The sequence below is a fragment of the Gorilla gorilla genome, chromosome 1 (genome assembly GCF_029281585.2).
Source record: "Gorilla gorilla gorilla isolate KB3781 chromosome 1, NHGRI_mGorGor1-v2.1_pri, whole genome shotgun sequence".
Classification (NCBI taxonomy): domain Eukaryota; kingdom Metazoa; phylum Chordata; class Mammalia; order Primates; family Hominidae; genus Gorilla; species Gorilla gorilla.
In genome coordinates, this window is record NC_073224.2 from 223,838,776 (window position 1) to 223,864,661 (window position 25,886).

Here is a 25,886-nt window from a genome sequence, read left to right on the forward strand (position 1 = left end):
CGCTGGCCTTGGCCTCCCAAAGTGCTGGGATTACAGGCGTGAGCCACCGTGCCCTGCCTGAAATTTCTACTTTTTAATTTGTAAAGTTGTTTGTTTGTTTGTTTTGAGAGGAAGTCTCTCTCTGTTGCCTAGGCTGGAGGGCAGTGGCGCCATCTTGGCTCACTGCAACCTTTGCTCCTGGGTTCAAGTGATTCTCCTGCCTCAGCCTCCTGAGTAACTGGTATTACAGGTGCACACCACCATGCCTGGCTAATTTTGTATTTTTAGTAGACACGGGGTTTCACCATGTTGGCCAGGCTACTCTCGAACTCCTGTCTTTAAGTGATCCACCTGCCTCAGCCTCCCAAAGTGCTAGAATTACAGGCATGAGCTACTGTACTGGCCTGTAAAGTTTTTTTCTGAGTTTTTAATTTTTTCCAGTGTTTTGCTTCAAAGGTGGATGTATCTTGTGATGCTTTGATGCGCACACACACACACAGATAAGTGTATTTATATATGTATACTATATAAATCTGATAAATGTATAGTTATTATATATGGCAATAGTCACTTTTAAAATTGTACTATTCTGACAGGCCAGGTGCGGTGGCTCATGCCTATAATCCCAGCACTGTGGGAGGCTGAGGTGGGTGGATCACTTGAGGTCAGGAGTTCAAGACCAGCTTGGCCAACATGGTGAAACCCTGTCTCTACTACTAAAAATACAAAAATTAGTGTGTGCCTGTAATCCCAGTTACCTGGGAGGCTGAGCCAGGAGAATCACTTGAACCCAGGAGGCAGAGGTTGCAGTGAGTTGATGTCCCTCCACTGCCCTCCAGCCTGGGCGACAGAGTGAGACTCTGTCTCAAAAAAAAAAAAAAAAAATTGTACTGTTCGGGACAGTAATTTAGCTTAGTAACTTATTTTCTCTTGTTTTTTTTTTTTTTTTTCCGAGAGGGAGTCTAGCTGTGTCGCCCAGGCTGGAGTGCAGTGGCGCAATCTCGGCTCACTGCAAGCTCTGCTTCCCGGGTTCACACCATTCTCCTGCCTCAGCCTCCTCAGTAGCTGGGACTACAGGCGCCCACCACCACGACCAGCTAATTTTTTGTATTTTTAGTGGAGACGGGGTTTCACTGTGTTAGCCAGGATGGTCTCGATCTCCTGACCTCATGATCCGCCCGCCTCGGACTCCCAAAGTGCTGTGATTATAGGTGTGAGCCACTACGCCTCGCTCTCTTGTTTTCTAGTAATAAATAGATTTGAAGTAGTTCATTTAATTTCTATAAAGGCAAGCATGTTTTGGTTTTAGCTGGTAATGTTCCCTTAGAATATTTTCTATTTAGGATACTTTCATTTCAGTTGTTTTAAGGAATTCACTAGTATGGGGGTAAATGCACTTTCAAATGTTTCCTTTATTGATCTCTAATAAGGTAGGGTGTTTATTTTTTTGCTTTTCATTATAAATTTCTTCGTAAGGAATTGGTGAAGTGGTCACCTCAGTGGTAGCAAATAAGTTTCCTTGCTACTTTCTGTATCACTATATTGTACATGGATTTTAATTTATTCATTATTTTACACTTCGTTCTCACCATTAGTCGTTCTGACCCTGAAATTTGGCCAGCATAAGCCTCCTTAAGTTGGTGTTGTGTCCTTCTGATATGTCACCTTTGGTCTTGGAGTGCTTCCTTATTTTTGTCACAACAAGCTATCCCGGATTCACCTTGTACTCTACCTGTCATTGAAGTGAAATTAGTCGTTTTTCTAAGAAGACCTGGTGTCTTTTTTTTTTTTTTTTTTTTGAGACGGAGTCTCGCTCTGTCGCCCAGGCGGGAGTGCAGTGGCTTGATCTCGGCTCACTGCAAGCTCTGCCTCCCCGGTTCATGCCATTCTCCTGCCTCAGCCTCCTGAGTAGCTGGGACTACAGGCGCCCGCCACCATGCCCAACTAATTTTTATATTTTTAGTAGAGACAGGGTTTCACCTTGTTAGCCAGGGTGGTCTCGATCTCCTGACCTTGTGATCCACCTGCCTCGGCCTCCCAAAGTGCTGGGATTACAGGCATGAGCCACCGCGCCCGGCGACCCAGTGTCTTTTACAGGGAATGCCAGTAGAAACCAGGATCTGTGTGCTAGGGATGCTCATTGCTACAGGGTCTTCATTGTTTCTAGGTCCTTTCAGTAGTCACAACTAGAAAATTTTATTTTATTTTATTTTATTTTATTTTATTTTATTTTATTTTATTTTTAAGACAGAGTCTCGCTCCATCACCCAGGCTGGAGTTCAGTGGCAGGATCTTGGCTCACTGCAACCTCCACCTCCTGGGTTCAAGCAATTCTCCTGCCTCAGCCTCCCAAATAGCTGGGATTACAGGTGTCCTCCACCACGCCCAGCTAATTTTTTGTATTTTTAGTAGACGGGGTATCACCATGTTGGCCAGGCTGGTCTCGAACTCCTGGCCTCGTGATCCGCCTGCCTTGGTCTCCCAAAGTGCTGGGATTACAGGCGTGAGCTGCTGCGCCTGGCTCAGAAAATATATATATATATATATTTTTTTTTGTTGTTGTCGTTTTTTTGAGACGGAGTCTCACTCTGTCTCTCAGGCTGGAGTACAATGGCATAATCTTGGGTCACTATAACCTCCGCCTCCCAGGTTCAAGTGATTCTCCTGCCTCAGCCTCCGGAGTAGCTGGGATTACAGGCGCCCACCACCACACCCAGCTAATTTTTGTATTTTTAGTAGAGATGGGGTTTCACCAGGTTGGCCAGGCTGGTCTCAAACTCCTGACCTCAGGTGATCCACCCACCTTGGCCTCCCAAAGTGTTGGGATAACGGGTGTGAGCCACCACACCCGGCCCAGAAAATATTTTTATTAGAAATCAGAACTTTATATTGATATTTACAACTGAATTTAACACATTTATGGGATTTTTTCTTTTGATTTTATATTTGTCTCATACTGAAATATTTGGTTTTAATAATATTAACATTTATTTGCTTTATCCTATGTATGTATAAGGAGGTTTAAAAATGTAACAACTGGATGGGTGCTGTGGCTCACACCTGTAATCCCAGCACTTTGGGAGGCTGAGGCGGGCAGATCACCTGAGGTTGGGAGTTTGACACCAGCCTGGCCAACATGGGGAAACCCCGTCTCTACTAAAAAATACAAAAAAACCCCAAAAAACAGTTAGCTGGGTGTGGTGGTATGTGCCTGTAATCTCAGCTACTTGGGAAGCTGAGGTAGGAGAATCACTTGTACCCGGGAGGCCGAGGTTGCAGTGAGCTGAGATCGAGCCACTGTACTCCAGCCTGGGCGGTAGAGTCTCTGTCTCAAAAAAAAAAAAAAAATATATATATATATATATATATATTCCATATTACTACTAATAAAATACCTGAAGCTAACTTAAAGTAATCCCAGCACTTTGGGAGGCTGAGACGGGTGGATCACCTGAGGTCAGGAGTTCGAGACCAGCCTGACCAACAATGGAGAAACCCCATCTCTACTAAAAATACAAAATTAGCTGGGTGTGGTGGCACATGCCTGTAATTCCAGCTACTTGGGAGGCTGAGGCAGGAGAATCACTTAAACCTGGGAGGTGGAGGTTGCAGTGAGCCAAGATCGCGCCATTGCACTCCAGCCTTGGCAACATGAGTGAAACTCTGTCTCAAAAAAATAAAAAAAAGATCCCTTTGCAGTTTTCTTTTTTTTTTTTTTTTTGCCATGCTAAAGTGTGGTGTGATTATGGCTCAATGCACCCCCAATCTCCTGGCCCAAGCGATCCTCCTGCCTCAGCCTCCCGAGTAGCTAGAACTATAGGTGGGCACCACTACACCTGGCCAATATTTTTTTTTTTGAGACGTAGTCTCTGTCACCCAGGCTGAAGTACAATGGCGCGATCTGGGCTCACTGCAACCTCCACCTCCTGGGTTCAAGCGATTCTCCTGCCTCAGCCTCCCAAGTAGCTGGGATTATAGGCACCCACCACCACGCCTGGCTAATTTTTTGTATTTTTAGTAGAGATGGGGTTTCACCATCTTGGCGAGGCTGGTCTTGAACTCCTGACCTCGTGATGTACCTGCCTCGGCCTCCCAAAGTGCTGGGAATTTTTTTAATTTTTATTTTTTTAGGCACAGGGTCTGGCTCTGTCACCTGGGCTGGAGTGCAGTGGTGCAATCTCTGCTTACTACAACCTCTCCCTCCCAGGCTCAAGTTACTGTCCCATCTCAGCCTCCTGAGTAGCTGGGACTACAGTCACATGCCACCATGCCAGGCTAATTTTTTTGTGTTTTTTTGTAGAGATGGAGTTTTGCCATGTTGCCCACGCTGGTCTGGAATTCGTGTCTTCAAGCAATCCTCCACCTGCCTTGACCTAAAGTGTTGGCATTGCAGGCGTGAGCCACTGCGCCTAGCCTGCAGTTCTTCTAAATCCTTAGAATTTTTTATCCATCAGGATCCAGCCAAAAACTGGAAAATATACTAAATATTTCAAAGAGGAAATTTAGTATAGGGAATTGGTTACATATGTGTTATAACACCAGAAGGGCAAAAGGTGGTAGAGTAGGTGTCTTAGTCCATTTTGTGTTTCTGTAAAGAATACCTGAGACTAAGTAGTTTATTATATAAAGAAAAGAGGTTTATTTAGCTCATGGTTCTACAGGCTAGGAAGTTCAAGTCCATGGCCCTGGCTTCTGGCAGGGCTTTCCAGCTGTATCACAGTGTGGCAGGAAAGGTCAAAGGGGAAGTTGACACGTGAATAGGGGAAACCTTGGGGATGGCCTGATGTATAACAACCTACTCTCCCAGGAACTAATCTAGTTTCGGAGAGCCAGAACTCACTCACTACCAGGAGAACAGCACCAAGTCACTCATGAGAGATCTGCCCCCATTACCTAAACACCACCCAGTAGGCCCCACCTCCTAACACCACCACATTGGGGATCAAATTTCCACATGAGTTTTGGTGGCGACAAACCTTATCTAAACCATAGCAGTAGGTAACTTAGAAATTAATTACTGTGGGGTGAAGCTATTAAGGGTTGGGAACAAAAGGGAGGAGATGGTATTACTATAACTTTTTTTTTTTTTTTTTTTGAGACAGGATCTCAATCTGCCTCCCAGACTGGAGTGCAGTGGGCGATCACGGTTTACTCCAGCGTTGACCTCCCCAGTCTCAGGTGACCCTCCTACCCCAGCCTCCCTAGTAGCAGAGACTACAAGCAGATGCCACCATGTCCATTGTTTCTGTAGAGTTAGGGTTTTTTTTTTTTTTTTTTTTTTTTTGAGACAGAGTTTCGCTCTTCTTGCCCAGGCTGGAGTGCAGTGGCGTGATCTCAGCTCACCGCAACCTCCGCCTCCCAGGTTCAAGCAATTCTCCTGCCTCGGCCTCCTGAGTAGCTGGGATTACAGGCATGTGCCACCACGCCCGGCTAATTTTGTATTTTTAGTAGAGACGGGGTTTCTCCGTGTTGGTCAAGCTGGTCTTGAACTCCCAGCTTCGGGTGATCCGCCCGTCTTGGCCTCCCAAAGTGCTGGGATTACAGGCGTGAGCCACTGCGCCTGGCCTGTAGAGTTAGGGTTTTGCCATGTTGTCGAGGGTGGTCCTGAACCCCTGGGCTCAGGTGATCCACCCACCTCAGACTCCCACAGTGCTGGGATTACAGACATGAGCCACCGCGCCTGGTCCAGAACTTTTTTTTTTTTTCTGGAGACAGAATTTCTCTCTTGTTGCCCAGGCTTGAGTACAGTGACGCGATCTTGGCTCATCGCAACCTCCGCCTCCCAGGTTCGAGCGATTCTCCTGCCTCAGCCTCCTGAGTAGCTGGGATTACAGGCAAACGCTACCATGCCTGGCTAATTTTGTATTTTTAGTAGGACGGGGTTTTCTCCATGTTGGTCAGGTTGGTCTCAAACTCCTGTCCTCAGGTGATCCGCCCGCCTTGGCCTCCCAAAGTGCTGGGATTACAGGCGTGAGCCACTGCACCCGGCCCAGAACTTTTAAGAATATCAAATAGTAGGGACCACCGCTCAAACTTACTGCCACTTTCTTTTTTTTTTTTTTTTTTTTTTTAAAGACGCAGTCTCACTTGGTTGGCCAGGCTGGAGTGCAGGGGTGCAATCTCGGCTCACTGCAACCTCTGCCTCCCCACCTCCCAGGTTCAAGCGATTCTCCTGCCTCAGCCTCCTGAGTAGCTGGGATTACAGGCGTGCACCACCACTCCCAAATAATTTTTGCATTTTCAGTAGAGACGGTGTTTTACCATGTTGGTCAGGCTGGTCTCGAACTCCTGACCTCATGATCTGCCCGCCTCGGCCTCCCAAAGTGTTGGGATTACAGGCATGAGCCACCACTTCCAGCCTACTACCACTTTTATAGCTGGGACTTTGAGGAGGAATTGCCAAGGGTTGTCTCATGGTTGGTGCTTGAACCATTCTAATATTTATTTGGTTTTGGTTTATCCTTTAAATGTTGGATTTTGCAATAATAAGCAAATATCTGCATATATTCTTTTTTTCCCTTATGCAAAAGGTTTTCCTACTATATACGCTGCTCAGCCTCTTGGTCTTTTCACCTAGTATACTTTGGAGATCATTCCATATTGGAACAGAGGTAGTCCTTATTCATTTCCACAGCTACACAGTGAGGATGCACCAGAGTTTGTTCAACTGGTCTGTTTTTGATGGACATTAGTAAATAATGCTTTACTGCTGATTTTTTATAAATAAATTTTGGTATGGTACAATAGAAGAAGTGCTGGGCTGAAAGACAAAAGATACAGTTTCTATTTTTGCTATTCATTGTCTGTATGACCTTAAAGCCACTTAGGTTTTCTGACCTCACTTTCCTCATTTATGAAATAACAGTTCAGTTGTTCTATAAGATCTAATCCTGCTTATACTATTTTGTATTTTTCTGCAAGTTTTATTAACCGTATTTTAAGCCTATTGCTCAGTAAAGTGTATAAAGCATTGTAAGAAAATTATAAATGAGAACATAAGGTTAAGTTTTAGAAGTAACTTAACCTTGGCATGGCAAAACTCTTACCCTCAGTCGAGGGTTGGCCGGGTGCGGTGGCTCACGCCTGTAATCCCAGCACTTTGGGAGGCCAAGGTGAGTGGATCACTTGAGGTCAGGAGTTTGAGACCAGCCTGGCCAACATGGTGAAACCCCGTCTCTACTAAAAATACAAAAAATTAGCTGGGCGGGGTGGGCGCCTGTAATTCCAGCTACTCGGGAGGCTGAGGCAGGAGAATTGCATGAACCTGGGAGAGGCGGAGGTTGCAGTGAGCCGAGATGGCACCATTTCACTCTAGCCTAGGCAACAAGAGTGAAACTCCGTCTCAAAAGAAAAAAGTACTACCAAAGGTTTTCTGGATTTGGATCTGTGGTGCTTGTTGATAAAATTAAGATTTCTGCTTTCATGCCTATTTTTCTGAAACAGTCTCCAGGAAATCTACCTGCTAGGTGATTTTTAATTTTTTTAATTTACTTTTTTTTTTTTTTGAGACTGGAGTCTTGCTCTGTCGCCCAGGCTGGAGTGCAGTGGCACGATCACGGCTCACTGCAAGCTCCGCATCCCAGGTTCACGCCATTCTTCTGCCTCAGCCTCCCAAGAGCTGGGACTATAGGCACCTGCCACCACGCCTGGCTAATTTTTTGTATTTTTAGTAGAGACAGGGTTTCACTTTGTTAGCCAGGATGGTAATTTACTTTTTAAATTTTTTCTTGAGACAGGGTCTTGCTTTGTCACCCAGGCTGGAGTGCAGTGGTACAATCATGGCTCACTGCAGCCTGGATTTCCCAGGCTAAGTGATCCTCTACCTCAGACTCACGAGTAGCTGGGACTACAGGTGTGAGCCACCGTGCTTGGCCAGGTGATTTTTATGATCAGGTGAAGCAAAGATTTACTTCATGTGCATATACACCACTGTCCTTTAGGTTTCCTGGGGATAAGATGTAATGAAGACATTATCTACCTTTCATAAATTTATAATCTGTTCCAGCTGTGCAGGTATTAACCAAAAATATGTAATCTGGTTATTGAGAAAATTTACATAAGAACATAACTATGGCTGGGTGTGGTGGCTCATGCCTGTAATCCCAGCACTTTGGATGGCTGAGGCGGGCTGATCATGAGGTCAAGAGATCAACACCATCCTGGCCAACATGGTGAAACCCTGTCTCTACTGAAAATACAAAAATTAGCTGGGCGTGGTGGCACGCACCTGTAGTCCCAGCTACTCGGGAGGCTGAGGCAGGAGAATCACTTGAACCCAGGTGGCGGAGGTTGCAGTGAGCCAAGAACATGCCACTGCATTCCAGCCTGGCAACACAGTGAGACTTCATCTCAAAAAAACAAAAACAAAAAAAACTATAACAATATGAAATAGTGTGACATTGTGTCGATAAGTAATGGTATAGATGGACTTCTGGAAATGATTAATGTGGAATGGAGTAGGAAATGACTTGTGATGGAAGGAGGTCCTCTCCTCTGCTCTAGAGAAGTGAGTAGGAGGCAGAAGCAGGAAGGCATTCCTTTGCCCTGACCACCACTAGAAAAAAGATAAATGACCACTGGGCAGGGTGGCTTACGCCTGTAATCCCAGCACTTTGGTAGGCTGAGACGGGCGGATCGCTTGAGGTTGGGAATTTGAGACCACCTGGCCAACATGGTGAAACCCCATCTCTACTAAAAATACAGAAATTAGCCGGGGGTGATGATGCGCACCTGTAATCCCAGCTACTCAGGAGGCTGAGGCAGGAGAATTGCTTGAACTTGGGAGGCAGAGGTTGCAGTGAGCCGCGATTGTGCCACTGCATTCCAGCCTGGGGAAAAGGGCGAAACACCGTCTCAAAAAAAAAAAAAGACAAATGGAAATAAAATGTTCCATTCCGTCACAGCATCTTGTTAAAATATATTATGTTCTTTGCAGAATATTTTTGTTTATCAGTGGGGAAGCTAGGTTTATATGCCACCCGAGAGATTTGATAGGAGCATTGTGGGATTGTAAAGTACTTTGAATTCCTCTTGAAACACTATTTTTACCATGCTACTGGTCTGCTCACATTTAGTAAATTCCTGGAGACTGCAGAATAATCTCTAGATTGATGAGGCAAAAGGCTAGAGTCAGAACAGTTAGGTAGGTGTCTACTATTTTGGTTCAAGTGTGGATGACAATGCCCAGCATCAAAGCAGGGGGATAACAATAAAAGGTAGGACGTTTTGAAGAAATAGGTAATAGAGAAAAGTGAAAGTCTATATCTAAGACAAGATGTCATGCAACATTGTTATTCCTTTTTTTGTTTTGTTTTTGGAGATAGGGCCATGCTCTGTTCCTCAGGCTGCAGTGCAGAGGCTTACTGCAGCCTCAACTTCAGTGCTCAAGCGATCCTCCCTCTTTTTTTTTTGAGATGGAGTCTCGCTCTGTTGTCCAGGCTGGAGTGCAGTGGAGCATGATCTCGGCTCACTGCAAGCTCTGCCTCCCAGGTTCACGCCATTTTCCTGCCTCAGCCTCCTGAGTAGCTGGGACTACAGGCGCCTGCCACCACACCTGGCTAATTTTTTGTATTTTTAGTGGAGACAGGGTTTCACTGTGTTAGCCAGGATGGTCTTGATCTCCTGACCTCGTGATCCACCTGCCTCGGCCTCCCAATGTGCTGGGATTACAGGTGTGAGCCACCGCGCCCGGCCGATCCTCCCTCCTTGGCCTCCCAAAGTGTAGGCGTGAGCCACTGTGTTTGGCCTATTATCCTTTTTTTTTTTTTGAGACGGAGTCTCGCTCTTTCTCCCAGGCTGGAGTACAGTGGCACGATCTCCGCTCACTGCAACCTCTGCCTCCTGGGTTCAAGCAATTCTTCTGCCTCAGCCTCCCGAGTAGCTGAAATTACAGGTGCCTGTCACCGTGCCGAGCTAATTTTTGTATTTTTTGTAGAGACAGGGGTTTCACCATGTTGGGCAGGCTGGTCTTGAACTCCTGACCTCAGGTGATCCGCCCACCTTGGCCTCCCAAAGTGCTAGGATTACAGGCGTGAGCCACTGTGCCCGGCCTGGCCTATTATTCTTTTGAGGATGGTTTGAAGTTAATTTCAATGACGGTTTATAGTATCTCTTAAAAAGAATAAATGGAGTCCTATGATTGGGTTCAAATCTGGTTCTGTGTAATCATGGGCAAGTTAATTTATCTCAGCCTCAATTATTCTCATCTTATCCTCATCTTAGAATTGATAATATGTTCCTCACAGAGTTGACGTAAAGATTAAATGAGATAAGGCACCTGGCACATGTTCTCAATACCTGTTGATTCCATTTTCTCATCTAGTGTTGATACCAGCTACATTTTAATGGTTACTGAAGACCTTGATACTCAAGGTCCCCAAACTGGCAATGCTGGCATCATCAAGGTGAGAATGCAGTGTCAAGTTCCACCCAAGGCTTACTGAACCTGAATCTATAAACTAGATTCACATTAAAATTTGAGAAGCATTGGAACCTTAGGAGATATTGAATGAGATTTCCTCTGAGTACCTAATGATTTGGTTGTTCTTTTATCTTTGGACAGTTGTTTTTGCTGTGCACTCTTAGCTGAAACTATTTTAGATAAAATATGTGCACTTGTGTTTGGAAAGACAGTCCAATTGCAGAAATGTTTATATTATTATTTTCGAGACAGGGTTTCGCTCTTATTGCCCAGGCTAGAGTGCAATGGCGTGATCTCTGCTCACTACAACCTCCACCTCCCAGGTTCAGGTGATTCTCCTGCCTCAGCCTCCCAAGTAGCTAGAATTACGGGCGTTTGCCACCACACCCAGCTATTTTTTGTATTTTTTAGTAGAGACGGGGTTTCACCATGTTTGCCAGGCTGGTCTTGAACTCCTGACCTTAGGCGATTCACCTGCCTTAGCCTCCCAAAGTGTTGGGATAATAGGCATGAGCCACCACACCCAGCCCAGACATCCTTCTTCTATGAATATGTCCAAATTAAACCTTGGCACAGCTAGGGACAGTGGCTCATGCCTGTAATCCCAGCACTTTGGGAGGCCGAGGCAGGTGGATTGCTTGAGGTCAGGAGTGCGAGACCAGCCTGGCCAACATGGTGAAACCCCTCTCCCCTAAAAATACAAAACTTAGCCAGGCGTGGTGGTGTCTGCCTGTAATCCCAGCTACTCAGGAGGCTGAGGCAAAAGCGCTGCTTTAACCCAGGAGGTGGAGGTTGCAATGAGCCAAGATCACGCCACTGCTCCCCAGCCTGGGTGACAGAGCTAGACTACATCTCAAAAAAACAAACAAACAAACAAAAAAGGGCAGCAAGAACAAAGGATCATAGAGGTGGGAAGAGAGAATATTATGATCATTTGGCTGAAGGAGAGAGGAATAGACCAGAGTGAGGAGAGGCACACAAAAAGTAAGATTAGGCCAGATGCGGTGGCTCATGCCTGTAATCCCAACACTTTGGGAGGTTGAGGTAGGCAGGTCACCTGAGGTCAGGAGTTCAAGATCAGCCTGGCCAACATGGTGAAACCCCATCTCTACTAAAAACAGAAAAATTAACCGGGCATGGTGGCGGGCGCCTGTAATCCCAGCAACTCGGGAGGCTGAGGCAGGAGAATCGCTTGAACCCAGGAGGTATTCAGTGAGGTTGCAATGAGCTGAGATCGCACCATTGTACTCCAGCCTGGGCAACAAGAGCGAAACTCCATCTCAAAAACAAAACAAAATTTAAAAACCTTGAATTTTAAAGAATAGGCATTAAAACAGTCAAAAGGTTTGTTTTTTTTTTTGTTTTTTTTTTTTTGGCGCGACGGAGTCTCGCACTGTCACCCAGGCTGGAATGCAATGGCGTGATCTCAGCTCACTGCAACCTCTGCCTCCCAGGTTCAAGCGATTCTCCTGCCTCAGCCTCCTTAGTAGCTGGGATTACAGGTGCCCACCACCACGCCCAGCCAATGTTTTGTATTTTTAGTAGAGATGGTGTTTCACCATGCTGGCCAGGCTGGTCTCGAACTCCTGACCTCTGGTGATCCACCCGCCTCGGCCTCCCAGAGTGGTAGGATTACAAGTATGAGCCACTGTGCCTGGCCCAGTCAAAAGTTTTTGATCCAGATTTGCATCATGAAGTTTAATACTACAGCAAAATAAAGAAGAGATTGAAGAGGGAAGAAGGAAGGAAGTGGGAAACCAGCTAATTCTCTCTATTGTGGCAGATTAGTTAGGAAGTGATATGAGCCGGGGGCATGGTGTCTCACACCTGTAATTCCAGCACTTTTGGATGCCAATACAGGAGGATCACTTGAACCCAGGAGTTTGAGACCAGCCTGGGCGATGTGGCGAAATCCTGGCTCTACAAAGTAAAAAAATTAGCTGGTCTTGGTGGTGTGCAGCTGGAGTCCCAGCTTCTTGGGAAGCTGAGGCAGGAGGATCACCATGTTGCCCCAGCTGGACTCCTGGCCTCAAACAGTCCTCCCACCTCAGACTCCTGAGTCGCTGGGATTACAGACACAAACCACCATGTTGGTAATTTTATTTATTTTCTTTTCTCTTTTTTTTGAGACAGAGCCACCAAGCCTGGCTATTTTTTTTTTTTTTTGTACAGACAAGGTTTTGCTGTGTTGCCAGGCCTGGTGTTGAACTCCTGGGCTCAAGCTATTCGCCCACCTTGGCTTCCCACAGTGCTGGGATTACGGGTGTGAACCACTGCGCGTGGCCATTATTAAAATAGTTTTTTCTTCCTGATACTAAGGATCACTGTTTACCCTTCTAGAACTCCATTTAATTTGTATTTGCTTTAAGGAATTTCAATGTTTAAGAAAGAGAGAACTTTGAATGTTTTTGCATACCTGTTTGCCTGTATGAGTCATCTTTATGTACTTTCTATTTAGCATTTCTCCTATTTGGGGTTCTGATTTGTAGTTTACAGCATTAAGGAAGTAACAGAGAACTAGATAACTCATAACAACCTTGGTATTATCTTTTGTATGATAATGTTATTGTGTTGGGAATTCTGTTAAGTGTGTGTCAGTTTAATTTTAGTTTGTAAACTGATACAGAATAGTAAACATGAAGCAGTGAAATTATGTTGTTAGTTGTGGGTTATTTTAAACATTATTGAAAAGTGGACTGTTTAACATAGACCATATCATTGGCCTTTTGCTCCAAGTGCCAGGGAGGTGTTCTCAGGTCATTAGTCTTATCTGTAGAATCAGTCTGTTTTTGTTTTTGTTTTTTTTTTTGAGGCAGAGTCTCACTCTGTCGCCCAGGCTCGATCTCCGCTCACTGCAAGCTCCGCCTCCCGGGTTCACGCCATTCTCCTGCCTCAGCCTCCTGAGTAGCTGGGACTACAGGCGCCCGCCACCACACCCAGCTAATTTTTTGTATTTTTAGTAGAGACGGGGTTTCACCGTGTTAACCAGGATGGTCTCGATCTCCTGACCTCATGATCTGCCCGCCTCGGCCTCCCAAAGTGCTGGGATTACAGGCGTGAGCCACCGGGCCCGGCCTAGAATCAGTCTTAAATGAAGTGAACACTTCTTTCTTCCCCATATTTCTGTCTGGTAGCTGAATTTCATATTATAAGCTATCTTTGAATATATTTGTATTCTTCACAGTCATCACTTATTTTCATAGAAATGGTACAGAATATAGCCTTTTGAAGTTTCTGATGGATTATTATTTTTACCGTACAGTTGATACAGTATGCAAAATCAATTTTCCTGAGATCATAGCAAATTTATAGAAGGTCAGAGATGGAAATTAGTTTTCTGGATTCCATCCCTTTAAATGCTGACTGTTAAAATTGAACTAGTATTAACAGTTTTCAGCCATAACACTACCCATCTGAAATACAGTATGATTCAACACACATAAAAAGACAATTGGTATTGGCAATTTTCACATTTCTGGACACCACATCTTAAGGCATATTTTCCTTAAAGCAAACTCGTGGCTGTGCATTTTTGCATCTTGATTGCTTTAGTGCTCTTGCCTTGTCTTGACTTTATTGGAAACCATAGCAATGAGAAGTAAAATGCGGATTTTATTTTTTCATATTTTAATTAATTTTTTAAGAGATGGTCTTGCACTGTCACAGGCTGGAGTGCAGTGGTGCAATCATCAAGTGATCGTCCCACCTCAGCCTCCCACATAGCTGGGACTACAGGTGCACACCACCATACCTAGCATTTTTTTTTTCTTCTTGGAGATGGGGGGGGGGTCTCACTATTTGCCCAGGCTGGTCTCGAACTCCTGGCCTCAAGTGATCCTCTGGTGGCAGTCTCCTGAGTTGCTGTGATTATAGGCATAAGCCACCACTTCTGGCTCTTAATGTGGGTTTTAATTAGGCAAATGGTTAATAAGCAAAATTGTAACTTATGAAGTGGTGAAAAGTAGAAACTATCTCTAGTATTTATCTAATGTTGGCTTACATCTTATAGGCCACCTCTCTCAACAAATATTTATATAACTTTGAGATAATGAAGATACTGTATAAAATGAATAGAAGGTCACAGGAATACTTAATTGGCTGGAGGGGATAGAACCTCAAGAAGAGGTAACTCTTACGTGGCAGAGTAGGAATTTGTCCTATTGGCAAGTAGGAGTACGGTATTTCTGCAAGAGGGGATGGCCAGCAAGAGCAGAGACTAGAAATGAGAAAGGAGTTTAAGGTATTTCACAAACAAGTACTTCAGATGACTGAATTGAAATCTGTTGGAAAAAGCCACTACTCTTCTCATTGTTAAATTCATGACATGCTTTGGTCACTATTGCCTGATAATTTTATTCATTTTATCAAAAATATTCATTAGTCGAGGCCAGGCGCAGTGGCTCACACTTGTAATCCCAGCACTTTGGGAGGCCGAGGCAGGCATATAACTTGAGGTCGGGAGTTCAAGACCAGCCTGACCAACATGGTGAAACTGTATCTCTACTAAAAATACAAAAATTAGCTGGGCATGGTGGCACATGTCTGTAATCCCAGCTGTTCAGCAGCTTGAGGCAGGAGAATCACTTGAACTCTGGAGACGGGGATTGTAGTGAGCTGAGGTTGTGCCACTGCACTCCAGCCTGGGTGACAGAACAACTCCGTGTCAAAAAAAAAAAAAGGAAAAGAAATTCATTAGTTGAAACATTGTTAATAGGAGTAGTTAAACCAAGTAAGATTTATTTTCCAACCTCCAGGAGGATAACTTTATTTGCTTACTAAATCACAATATAGCAATGTCATTTATTAAATCTTTTAATCAATTCCATAAGCATTTTTTTTGGAGAATAATATATTTAATCTTCCTTCATTCAACTATAGCAATGGTAATAATAACAATGTGCCTCCCTTCTGTGTTGGAACAATTTTAAAATTTTAACCTATAAATTTACTGTCATTTTTAAGTGCAAGCAAAGCTCTCAGTGTATGTGATTAAATTTATCAAAGGTGGCAAAGAGGGGATTACATTTTTATTTCACTTGTTTTTCCCTGTCCTAAATCTGTTATCCCAGAATGAACAAAACATATGCTGTATCAGAAGTGACTAACTATTAAAGCTAATGAGATATAACCAGCAACTGATATCATATACTTTTTCTTTTTCTTTTTTTTTTTTTGGAGATGGAGTTTTGCTCTTGTTGCCCAGACTGGAGTGCAATGGCACGATCTCGGCTCAACACAACCTTCACCTCGCAGGTTCAAGCGATTCTCCTGCCTCAGCTTACCGAGTGCTGGGATTACAGGCATGTATCACCATGCCTGGCTAATTTTGTATTTTTAGTAGAGACAGGGTTTCTCCATGTTGGTCAGGCTGGTCTCGAACTCTCGACCTCAGGTGATCTGCACGCCTCAGCCTCCCAAAGTGCTGGGATTACAGGCATGAGCCACCGCGCCTGGCTGCATTTATTTATTTATTTATTTTGAGACTGAGTCTTGCTCTGTTGCCCAGCAGTGCAATCTTGGCTCACTGAAACCTCCGCCTCCCTAGTTCAAGTGAAAATCCTGCCTCAGCCTCTGAGTAGCTGGGATTATAGGTGCCCACCACCAGGCTGGGCTAATTTTTGTATTTTTAGTAGAGACAGGGTTTCACCATGTTGGCCAGGCTGGTCTCGAACCCCTGAGCTCAGGTGATCCACCCACCTTGGCCTCCCAAATTGCTGGGATTACAGGCATGAGCCACCGCACCAAGCCGGTTTTTACTTTTTAATTAAATTATTATTATTATTATTATTATTATTATTATTATTATTTTTTGAGACAGAGTCTTGCTCTGTCGCCCAGGCTGGAGTGCAGTGGCACGATCTCGGCTCACTGCAAGCTCTGCCTCCCCCGGGTTCACGCCATTCTCCTGCCTCAGCCTCCTGAGTAGCTGGGACTACAGGTGCCCGCCACCGTGCCCGCCACCACGCCCGGCTAATTTTTTGTATTTTTAGTAGAGATGGGGTTTCACCGTGTTAGCCAGGATGGTCTTGAACTCCTGACCTCGTGATCCGCCCACCTCAGCCTCCCAAAGTGCTGGGATTACAGGCGTGAGCCACTGTGCCCAGCCTATTATTATTTTTGAGATGGAGTTTCACTCTGTCACTAGGCCAGAGTATAGTGGCGCTGTCTCGGCTCACTGCAACCTCCACCTCCTGGTTCAAGCGATTCTCCTGCCTCAGCCTCCCAAGTAGCTGGGGGCTACAGGCACGCGCCACCATGCCCAGCTAATTTTTGTATTTTTATTTTATTTTATTTTTGAGACAGAGTCTTGCTCGTGTTGCTCAGGCTGGAGTGCAATGGCAGGATCTTGGCTTACTGCAACCTCTGCCTCCTGAGTTAAAGTGATTCTCCTGCCTCAGCCTCCTGAGTAGCTGGGATTACAGGTGCCCACCACCATGCCCAGCTAATTTTTTGTATCTTTAATAGAGACGGGGTTTCACAGTGTTGGCCGGGCTGGTCTCGAACTCCTGACCTCAGGTGATTCACCCTCCTCGGTCTCCCAAAGTGCTGAGATTACAGGCGTGAGCCACCGCACCTGGCCAATTTTTGTATTTTTAGTAGAGACAGGGTTTCACCATGTTGGCCAGGATGGTCTCAATCTCTTGACCTTGTGATCTGCCCGCCTTGACCTCCCAAAGTGCTGGGATTACAGGTATGAACCACTGTGCCTGGGCAAATAAATTAATTTTTGTAGGGGACAGGATCTCACTCTGTCACACAGGCTGGAGTGCAGTGGTAAGACCATAGCTCCCTGCAGCCTCCACCTCTTGGGCTCAAGCCATCCTTCCACCCCAGCCCCCAAGTAGCTGCCACCACACCCAGCTAATTTTTAAATTTTTTTTTGTGGAAACAGGGCCTAGTCTGTGTTGCCCCAGCTGGTCTTGAACTCCTGGGTTCAAGTGATCCTCTCATCTTGGCCTCAAAGTGCTGGGATTACAGGCATGAGCCCCTGCACCCTGCCTACTTTAAATTTTTTAATCTTCTTTTCCCCCATTATGAATTTCCTGACATAGATACACAGAAAGTTTTATTTGCCCAAGGTATGCAGGAATGAAATTACTTTCTGTCCATTGTAAAACTAGCTTAGTGTCTAGCTACATTGTGTGATAATAATATAATAACTTCACCTAGGTGGAGACAAGTTAGGAAGGTAGGGGAAATTATGCTCTACTACTGTGAGAGGAAAACGTATATACACGAATTATTTGGAAATCTGCAGGGGAGATTCCCCCCTTTTGTTCCCCCCGCCCCGAGATGGTGTCTTGCTCTGTTTCCCAGGCTGGAGTGCAATGGCAAGATCTTGGCTCACTCCAACCTCTGCCTCCTTGGTTCAAGTAATTCTCCTGCCTCAGCCTCCCGAGTAGCTGGGCTTACAGGTGCGCACCACCACACCCAGCTAATTTTTTGTATTTTTAGTAGAGATGGGGTTTCACTATGTTGGCCAGGCTGGTCTCAAACTCCTGACCTCATGATCTGCCTGCCTCGGTCTCCCAAAATGCTGGGTTTACAGGCATAAGCCACTGCACCCAGCCTTTTTTTGTTTTCTTAATCAGTTATATCAATATGAATTTGTGGATATTCATTTTGTACTTTGGGATTGATTGATTGATTGATTTAGAATGGAGTCTCGCTCTGTCTCCCAGGCTGGAGTGCAGTGGTGCGATCTTGGCTCACTGCAACCTCCGCCTCTTTGGTTCTAGCAGTTCTCTTGCCTCAGCCTCCCGAGTAGCTGGGACTACAGGCGCACACTGCCACGCCTGGCTAATTTTTTGTATTTTAGTAGAAACGGGGTTTCACCCTGTTGCCCAGGTTGGTCTCGAACTCCTGAGTTCAGGCACTCCACCCGCCTCAGTCTCCCAAAGTGCTAGGATTACAGGCATGAACCACAGCACCTGGCCTGTACTTTGGGTGTTGATCCAATACCAATTTATTTTATGGCCCAGTTGTTTCAGTTTTGACCATCAGGAGCTCTTTCATCTGTCTGCTTTGCCTCTTTTACACAATCCCATCAATTTTCTTTTTTTTTTTTTTTTTTTTTTTTGAGACAGAGTCTAGCTCTGTTGCCCAGGCTGGAGTGCAGTGGCACAATCTCAGCTCACTGCAACCTCCGCCTCCTGGGTTCAAGCAATGCTCGTGCCTCAGCCTCCTGAGTAGCTGGGATTACAGGCACCCGCCACCACGGCCAGCTAATTTTTGTATTTTTAGTAGAGATGGGGTTTCACCATGTTGGTCAGGCTTGTCTCAAACCCTTGACCTCGTGATCCACCCGCCTCAGCCTCCCAAAGTGCTGGGATTACAGGCGTAAACCACCGCACCCGGCCAATCCCATCAATTTTCTTTTGTTTTGTTTTTAGGGCACTTCCTTACTTTGTGGCAGTACTGGATTCTCCAGGCTCATCTTATATATTTCCTGTCCTTCTCGTAGATTCTGCCGTTTCACCAAGGAGCCCTGGTTTCTTTTATTGGAGAACGGTATTAGAAAGAACTTCTGGGTGCTAGGTATGCTTATTACTTGTAGGCCCTTGCAGTTAACAGAACAAGGTGGTAGATGAGTGTATACTAACACATGTATATATGTGTGTGTGTGTATATTATGCACCAATTGTAAATATTTATATGTAACCATCTGTATCTATTTAAACATGAGTTCATCCTGTCTCCCATTCTAATCCATTATCACAGGATCATTCTATCCTCCTTCCTTGACTATTTGTAAATTCCCACTCCAATAAGAAAATTCGGTCTAGCCATCTGCCAACTATTTACTTAATCGTTCAATGCCAATATACATGTATAGCTAGATTAGTATTGTTAGCCTCTGCTTTTGTGAGAAACAACTTTGTCAAGTAGAGACTAGTGCTTATATGAAGTTTCTTTTGCCTTTAGTCTTATAGATGCCCCTTATTTCAAAAGTTACTTAGGTTACACCTTTTCCTCCACCCAAGGTGGTCTCATATATTTGTAATATAGTTGGATTATTTTATCATAATCTGGGATCCCCCAGCCTCCTAAGTAAGTGTTTTTTAAAAAAATTTACATGTATTAAATTTCACTCTTTGATGCTGTGGGTTTTGACAAATGTGGGTTGTTAGCTTTGAGTCTTACCAGTTTTATAGAAAACCTTGGAATTTCTCACAGTGGCACTTGTCAGTATAAGCTACGTGACTTGGATATGTCTATCATTTTGATTGTTTTAGACTGTCCCGGCTGGGCAAAGTGGGTCACACGCGTAATCCCAGCACTTTGGGAGACCAAGGTGGGCGGAGCACTTGAGGTCAGGAGTTTGAGACCAGCCTGGCCAACATGGTGAAACCCAGTCTCTACTAAAATATGAAAATTAGCTGGGTGTGGTGGTGTGTGCCTGTAGTCCCAGCTACTTGGGAGGCAGAGGTGAGAGAATCGCTTGAACCTGGAGGCAGAGGTTGCAGTGAGCAGAGATTGCACCATTGCACTCCAGCCTGGGCGACAGAGCGAGACTCCGTCTTAAAAAACAAAACAAAAACTTTCCCATCTTAAAATAAATGAGATTGTGTTTACTTTGCAGTAATTCATCGAGCTCTACTCTTAGGATGGTCACTTTTCTGTGTTACTTGGATTTTAAAATGCTTTAAAGAATTGAATGGTTTGGGCAAAATAGTTTAGGCTCTATCTTTAACTCTGAATCTATTTATCTTTCTAATTTTGAACTCCTTTTAATGTTTTTCTTCTGGGACTTATCACGATTAAAAGTTAGCATTTTTGTTTTGTTTTGCTTTTTGGTTTTTCAGCTGGGCTCCTGACAGTATTGAACATTTACATAAAAGTGTAATTATGCCTTTGCTTAAGATTTGTTTTTATTTCAGTAAACTCGTCAGTGAAGAAGAATACATTTTATGCTCTACTCCCAACTAAGATGAACTGTCTTACAGATGGCTTTGTGCTTTTGGTCATAAGCAAGGCCATGTGAAAGTACGGTTCAGTGAAGTCTTTCAACACTGAACACCTCAAGAGTATACTTTGCAACCATAAGTGAGTCATTACCATCCCTCGTCAGTAAGGTACTTTATGATCTTCATCAAAAAAGTACCGATATTGTGAAGGTGTCTACTAATGTGCCAGATGTACAAAGATAAATATGGCTTAGTCTCTGCTCTCAAGTAGTGTACAGTCTAATGGGGAAAAAAGGAAGTTAAAATGACATTTAGAAGTGGGTCATAGAGAGAGATGGTGAGAGAGAGATGGTGCTGTGTAAGTGAGCAGGTTTCCTGGTTGACACCTTTTGGGATTAGGAAGATTAAATGGTTCATAGTAAACTGAACGTTTTCAGAGCAGACCTATCTTGTTTAAGGGCCTTTAGCCATTACTTAGATGACATTTGTGTAGCTCATCTCCATGTTTTATTAGTTGTTTGTTTAAATTATGTGAGTAATGAAAGGTGTAGTTGATTCTGGCTTACGTGTTTTAGATGACTTATAAATCCTAGAAAAAACATCACCTATCAGAATTAACTCAAGAATAATTTTTTTCTTTTTTTTTTTTGAGACAGGGTTTGGTTCTGTTGCCCAGGTTGCAATACAGTGGTGTGATCTTGGCTCACTGCAACCTCTACCTCCTGGGCTCAAGTGATCCTCCCACTTCGGCCTCCTGAGTAGGTGAGACTACAAGTGTGCACCACCACACCCCACTAATTTTTGTATTTTTTATAGAGATGGAGTTTGACCATGTTGCCCAGGCTGGTCTTGAACTCCTGAACTCAAGTGATCCACTTGCCTTGGCCTCCCAAAGTGCTGGGATTATAGGCATGAACTACTGCACCTGGCCTCAAGAAGAAATTTTAAAACTCGAGTAGTTGTATTAACAATAAAGAGGCTGGGCGCGGTGGCTCATGCCTGTAATCCCAGCACTTTGGGAGGCCCAGGCGGATGGATCACCTGAGGTCGGGGGTTCGAGACCAGCCTGACCAACATGGAGAAACCCCGTCTTTACGAAAAAATACAAAATTAGCTGGGCATGGTGGTGCATGCCTGTAATCCCAGCTACTTGGGAGGCTGAGGCAGGAGAATCGCTTGAACTCAGGAGGTGGAGGTTGCAGTGAGCCAAGATCGTGCCATTGCATTCCAGCCTGGGCAACAAGAGCAAAATTCCATCTCAAAACACACACACACACACACACACACACACACACACACACACAAATTTGGGCACTGAAGTTCCATTTTACCTTTCTACCAAATAAAGCATTTTGCTGAATTTAAAACGTATGGTTCTCCATATGAAATTTTCAGCCGGGTGTGGTGGCTCACGCCTGTAATCCCAGCACTCTAGGAGACCGAGGTGGGCAGATCACCTGAGGTCAGGAGTTTGAGACCAGCCTGGCCAGCATGGTGAAACCCTGTCTCTACTAAAAATACAAAAATTATTTGGGCGTGGTGACGCATGCCTATAATCCCAGCTACTCTGGAGGCTGAGGTAGGAGAATCGCTCGAGTGAGTTCACTGCACTCCAGCCTAGGTGACAAAGCCAGACTCTCTCAAAAACAAAACAACAAAAAAAAGAAAGTATATTGATGGGTAGTTTGTGGGAATACTTTATTTTTCCATTTTAAAATTTTTCTGTTTTATTAAGGGAATCTTAATTGGGTAACACACTAATGAGTTCACCATTTTTAAAAACTGCAGCTGGTATCTGTTATGAAATTTGGTATGCTTTATAAAATAGCTTCCTGAATTTGTCATAATAGCTCACAGTTTGCTAATAGCAACAATGGTTATGCCAAATTATTCTATTTCTAGGCTTTTTTTTTTTGTCAAAACATAGACTGTCAATAATAAGGAGTCTCTAGATTATACGCTTCGTTAATGTAGAATTTAAAATATTAAACTATGTACTTAAAAACAATTGGGTAAAAAATGTGTTTTTTAGTTTAGTTTAGTTTAGTTTTGTCTTGTTTTGTTTTGTCTTAAAGGTAATTCTGTTTTGTTGTTGTTGTTTTGGGACAGAGTCTTGCTCTGTTGCCCAGGCTGGAGTGCAGTGGCATGATATTGGCTCACTGCAGCCTCCACCTCTCGGGCTCAAGAGATCCTCCCACCTCAGCCTCCCAAGTAGCTGGGACAACAGGTTTGCACTACCATGCCTGGCTAACTTTTGCATTTTTTATAGAGACAGGGTCTCACTTTGTTGCTTTGGCTGGTCACGAACTCCTGGGCTCAAGCAATCTGCCTGTCTTGGCCTCTCAAAGTGTTGGGTTTACCGGTGTGAGCCACTGCACCCAGCTCTGTAATTCTGTAAGTGGCAAAGGATATCAGTTTAAGTGACAATAATTTGACAATGTTTAATCCCTTCACCTTCTCCAATTTTATTCTCTGAAATTCTACCTCTTCTTTATTTTTGTTGTTGTTTTTTGATTTTTTGAAACAGAGTCTTGCTGTGTCACCCAGGCTGAAGTGTAGTTGCGCGATCTTGGCTCACTGCAGCATCTAACTCCTCGGCTCAAGTGATCCTTGCACCTCACACCCCCTGTAGCTGGGACTACAGGTGTGCGCCACCATGGCCAACTAATTTTTGTATTTTTTGTAGAGAAGGGTTTTGTCATGTTGCCCAGGCTGGTCTCAAACTCCTGGACTCAAGTTTTCTGCCTGCTTTGGCTTCCCAAAGTGCTTGGATTACAGGCATGAGTCACCACAACTGGCTTCTACCTAGTCTTCAGAGCTCAGCTGAAATGCTTGTCTGTGAACCTTCCTTATACTAGTTAGAAGCCATCTCTTTCTTTCTTGAACTGTTAAGGCTTCTTGTTTTGTCTCATAGGTCATTTATTATATAATGTTCTGTGTTGGTATTATTAATTTATGTGTCCTTGGCCCTTAGTGGGTCCATCTGTTTGACAGCAAATAGTGACATATCTTCTTTTTGTACCCTGTGTGGGATCTAAGCATAATATATATTTTCTTTTTGTGTTTTTAATATTTGATAGCAGTCAAGCTTGCAATAAGCACAGTATTTTTACATATAGCAAATGTTTCATTGATATTTGTTGAATGCACAGAGTAAGGTAGAATTTTTTATTTTATCCTTTTTCTACTTTCTATAACTTTTTCATTTGAGTTGATACAATGATAACAGTGGTATATTCATAAGAAGGCTTATTGTCTTAGATTGAATCACTTTATGATCTTCTTTAAATCTCTCATTCAACAATATTTTATATTTTCAAGAGTAGCATTTAGTACTTAGCCTATGTTAGTGCTGCTGAAGTGGTTCACTTCATGACTTCATAATGACATCTGTTCAGGGTTGCTGCTTTGTCCCTAAAGCCTCAGAAGCCCTCATGCTGTGGGATGAATGTGGGTGCCTCCATTCAGTCCAGTCCCTTCTTTTTATTTTTCTCTACTCCTCCTTCTTGTCCCTTATTCTTTTTTTTTTTTTTTTTCTTGAGACAGAGCCTTGCTTTGTCACCTCACCCACCTTGGAGTGCAGTGGTACGATCTCGGCTCACTGCAATCTCCGCCTCCTGGGTTCAAGCGATTCTCCTGCCTCAGCCTCCTGAGTAGCTGGGATTACAGGTGCACACCACCACGCCTGGCTAATTTTTGTTTTTAGTAGGGGTCTCACCATATTGGCCAGGCTGGTCTCGAACTCCTGACCTCAAAAGATCCGTGCATCTCAGCCTCCCAAAGTGCTGGGATTACAGGCGTGAGCCACTGCGCCCGGCCCTGTCCCTTATTCTTTAGTTAGGTCTCAGTCCTTTATTTTATTATCTATCAGTAAGAAGTTCCCTTAATTACTTTTTTTGTTTGTTTGTTTGTTTTTGAGACGGAGTCTCCCACTGTCGCCTGGGCTGGAGTACAGTGGCACGATCTCGGCTTACTGCAACCTCCGCCTCCCAGTTTCAAGCGATTCTCTGGCCTCAGCCTCCCGAGTAGCTGGGATTACAGGTGCCCACCACCACGCCCAGCTAATTTTTTGTATTTTTAGTAGAGATGGGGTTTCACCATGTTGGCCAGGCTGGTCTCAAACTCCTGACCTTGTGATTCCCCCGCCTTGGCCTCCCAAAGTGCTGGGATTACAGGCATGAGCCACCATAGCTGGCCAATTACATTTTTTAACCTTTTGAATTTGTGACAAATATGTTTGATTGCATTTTAAATGTTCAGCTTCCTTTTAGGTAAATGAAGTGTATTCCAACTTTAATAAAGATGTGTTTACCACAAGAGGATTGTCAGATGTCTAGTTGAATAGAAACCAAAGGCAAAAAACTAATCAAATATTGCCCTCAAATCTGGCAATGGCTTTTAAATGCATAGCAGTTTCATTCCCATGTTGAAATTCTTTTGAGTTGATTCTAGGTTACGGATTTTCTCCAATGAATTCAGAGTAGTTTCTTGATATCTACTATCTTTACAAAATCTTCCTGAAGTAAGTGGGGAACTTTCATTACTTAGGGAGGTTTTCGTTTCTTACTCTGTGTGACTTATGCTAGGTTTCACAGCATTAAAGCTAGAAACAGTGGCCACATCTTCCAGTCTCAAAATCTTAACCTTAATTTATACCTCAGAAGGGTAAGGCATTCAGACTTTAGAAACTGATTTGTGTTTAGTTGGATGTAGCATAGTTTTTTGTTGTTTTTTTTTTATTTTTAAAATTTTTTTTATTTTTTGAGACAGAGTCTCACTCTGTTGCCCAGGCTGGAGTACAGTGGTGCAATCTCAGCTCACTGCAACCTCCGCCTCCCAGGTTCAAGCAATTCTCCTGCCTCAGCCTCCTGAGTAGCTGGGATTACAGGCATGTGCCCCCACGCCCGGCTAATTTTTGTATTTTTAGTAGAGACGGGGTTTCCCCATGTTGGTCAGGCTGGTCTTGAATTTCTGACCTCGTGATCCACCCACCTCAGCCTCCCAAAGTGCTGGGATTACAGGTGTGAGCCATCATGCCTGGCCTAGTATAGTAGTTTTTCGGAAGAAAAAGATACTACTGGGCCAAATAAATAGTTTCCTCTCTGGCAGCAGACTCTCAGGCCAGCATATATACCTTAAAATGGGTACAAAATTCCATAAACCAGAGATTTGTATTAATTCTGACCAATAAAATATTTTGACAACATCTAGTAACATATAAAAGTAAGATCTACCATTTTCTGGATATACTAATGATGTAATTTTTTTTACATGTCCCAAGTAGCTGGGATTACGGGCGCCTGCCACCACGCCTGACTAATTTTTTGTGTTTTTAGTAGACACGGGGTTTCACCATGTTGGCTAGGCTGGTCTCGAGCTCCTGTCCTTAGGTGATCCACCCACCTCGGACTCCCAAATTGCTGGGATTACAGGCGTGAGCCACCACGCCTGGCCTAATGATGTAATTTCTATTATAAAATAACTACTGGGCACAGTGACTTATACCTGTATTCCCAGCACTTTGGAACATTGGGACGGGAGGATCACTTGAGCCTAGGAGTTCAAGGCTGCAGTGAACT

At 44.1% G+C, this 25,886-nt stretch overlaps 1 protein-coding gene across 2 annotated transcripts in view; it reads left to right on the forward strand.

Annotated features, from left to right (window-relative positions):
* Positions 1-25,886, forward strand: part of FBXO42 (F-box protein 42) — a 108,392-nt gene that overhangs the window by 6,180 nt on the left and 76,326 nt on the right. Inside the window, exon 2 of one of the 2 annotated variants that reach the window (XM_055385611.1) lies at positions 5,082-5,157. The exons of the other annotated variant lie outside the window; for it this stretch is intronic. The gene's annotated coding sequence lies outside the window, so the exon portion shown is untranslated. The remainder of the gene's footprint in view (positions 1-5,081; positions 5,158-25,886) is intronic. 2 annotated transcript variants of the gene reach the window in all.